Genomic DNA, 3,209 nt, shown 5'->3' on the forward strand with positions numbered 1-3,209 from the left:
CCTAATGGAGGACCAGGGGGAAGGGAGGAGAGAAAGTGAGTTGGGGAGAGAGAGGGATGCAAAACTTGAGAGACTATTGAATGCTGAAAATGGACTGAGAGTTGAAGGGGAAGGGGGAGGGGGGAAAAGAGGTGGTGGTGATGGTGGAGGGCACTTAAGGGGAAGAGCACTGGGTGTTGTATGTAAACCAATTTGACAATAAACTATTTAAAAAAAAAAAACCATTCCTTGAACCCTTGTTTACCTTCCAGCTACTGCCTCGTTTCCAAGCAATACTTTAGAGATATCATCTTGACAGTTTCCATTTTGTACCCTCCCATTCTCTTTTGATCTTACTTCATCTAATGAGACTTTTACCCCTGTCTCTCCAGTGAAATAACTCTTGGCAAGGTCACCAAAAATGACCTTCATATTGCAAAATCCAATGGCCAATCCCTGTTCTTATCCATCTTGACCCATAATTAATGTTTGATCTATTTTATTACTCTCTCATTCTTGAAATACTTTCTCTGCTCAGCTTCTGAAACACTATTCTTTCTTGGATTTCCTCCTATCTCACTGGATGTTTCTATTCACCTCTTCTATGTTCCCTTTAATTTCCCAACTTCCAGACACTGGAGTGCTCATAGCTCAGCCCACAAGCACTTCTCTATCTACATTATTCTCTTTCCAGTTCCACACCTTCAAACTTCATCCAAATCCTGGCAGCTTCCAAATGTGTGTCCAACCTTGACCTCTCCCCCAACTAAAGTGTCATCTTCTCAGAGAGGCCTTTTATGACTAGCTGATGTCAATATCCCCTTCTTCCACTCTGCCATCCTCAGGACTCCCTCTACCCAGGGTTTTAGAAAACCTTAAACAACTGTAAGCAAGCTTTTAGCAAACTTGTTAAAAGCAAACCTTGAGAAAAATATGTGGATGCAAATAGCTGATTTCAGAGGTGATCTCGGAAGTATGGTCAGGGAGTGAGGAAATGAGAGTGAGAAGAAAGAAGGACCACTAAAGAATATGTTAAAGCATCAGTTACCTCTGTGAGCAACTGGAGCTCAGTCCTCCTGGGAAATTACATGGAATACACATGAGAGAGGTAAGGAAGCTGAGATACACACATACACACGTACACAGATAACCTACTCCTGTCCTTATTGACCATTGCTCTTCAGTCTTTAACTTTTGGCATTTGGAGTCAGGCAGTGTGTCCTGGCATCTTAGATACCTATCATTTATTCTTTTGTTGTCTGTCCTCATTCTCTAGATCATAAATTTTATGAAGGTAGAGTCCTTTTTAGTGTTGTTCATCAATATATCCTCAGCATTTCTGGAATGTAATGGGTATTCAGTAAATAAATAATTGGGTATGTCTTGAATATTCTGGATGCAGTCTTTCTTTTTTTAGCAACTTTATTAAGGTGGCATTTGTATATAATCCAATGCACAGATTTTGATATATTTTGACTAGTGTATACCCCCCATCAGCATGCAGAATATTTCCATCTCCCCAAAGTTCCTTCATGTCCCTTTCCAGTCAATATCCCCAAACTTAGGTGACCAAGGATCTGATTTTCTATCACCATAGCTGATGTGTGACTACTCTTGGGCTTCATATAAACAAACAACTTAGTATGTACTCTTTTGTATTTGACCTTTTCCCACTCAGTCTAGTTCTGTTGAAATCCATGCACATTATTATGTGTAACAATAGTTTATTCCTTGTTCTTGCTAAGTAATATTCATCTGTTAGTGAACATTTGGGCTGTTTCTAGTTTAGGACTAAGAATAAAACCCAGATTTCACCTTTGCTCACATCAATCCTCCTACCATAAGATTTGCCTGAACTTTCTTCTCTCTCTCATGCAGGAATCCAAATACATGAGTATCGTCCAAAGCTCAGAAAGCCAAAAGCTCTTATCCTCCTGTTTATAAAATAGTTTCAAACTATCCACATATTTCAATAAAAATTTTATAGTCACTACCATAATTAGAGCATAGCTGTGTATTCTCTTAGAAGTCTTGGCTATCACCACACCTCTTATTTATAGATAGGTGATGCAATAAATATATGAATGAGAGCAAATAGGTATTCAGTAAGATAAGGAAGAGTTCACTAAATATTTTAAATCACCTTCTGGGGTGTCATGTATAGGACAGCCCCAGCTATACCATAATAATATGAGAAGCAAATCATATTATTATACCCCATACTCCCTTTAGAGTAGGCCAATGCTAAGCATAATAGGTCTTGCCTGGCATTCAAACTTTGAAGCTCTTCTCTCCCCCTAGTTCCCCCCTTGACCTCCATCCAAGGTCCAGCATCCTAGTTCCCATACTGCCACAAAAGATAAATTTAAGTGCCCAACACTACCCACATCCAGTCAGCACTAAACTTCCTTGACTTAAAAATTTTTTAAGAAAAAAAAGAATAAAGCAGAAATGAATATTCTCATAAGAATCTTTTCTACACATATATTTTCATGGCTCTTGGGAAATCACCTAGGAAGAATATTGATAGGTCATATGGTGGATGTTTATTTAACTTTACAAAAAATAGTCAAGCTGTTTCCAAAGTTGTTGTACCATTTTAGAATCTCCTAGAAATGCATGAGAATTCCAGTTGATTAACATGTTCTCCTACAATTTAACTAGAAGTGGAGTGGAAACCAGTATTTCTTAATGATGGATTAAAATTCAATGTAGAGAAGATGATGTACAATTTATTCCTTGTAGCCTCATAAAAAGACCAAGCCTGCTCCAGTAACAACAGCCATTTCCTCAAAGAGAAAAATGACATATGGTACTCTTTCAAGAAAAATAAAAAGGAATAAATGCTGCCTTGCATTCTAGTAATTGAAAAATAGCTTCATTGCTACTGCTGACACTGGAAATTCCATATCATCAGTCTAAAGTAGACACGTCTATTGTTATGTATTAAAATAGCATTTAGTATAAATGGAGTTGGTTATAGGCAGTAACCGTTTGTAATCAAGCTTTCATAAAGATTTCTTGGTCAGTGAACTTAAAATAACCACAGATGTACAATGAATGGGCTAGGCTCTAAAGCTTTCTGATCCATCTTGGTCAGCATTCCCCTTCCTTAGCTTACATTAGCATCATGGATTTTAATATAAAAGCAGTACTGTTATCAGTCTATCGATACGCTTTACAAATGGTTCCAAATACTTTATGGTTGAGAAGCAATCTTCCAAGAGAAT

This window comes from Suricata suricatta, chromosome 10 (genome assembly GCF_006229205.1).
Source record: "Suricata suricatta isolate VVHF042 chromosome 10, meerkat_22Aug2017_6uvM2_HiC, whole genome shotgun sequence".
In the NCBI taxonomy this organism is placed as follows: Eukaryota; Metazoa; Chordata; class Mammalia; order Carnivora; family Herpestidae; genus Suricata; species Suricata suricatta.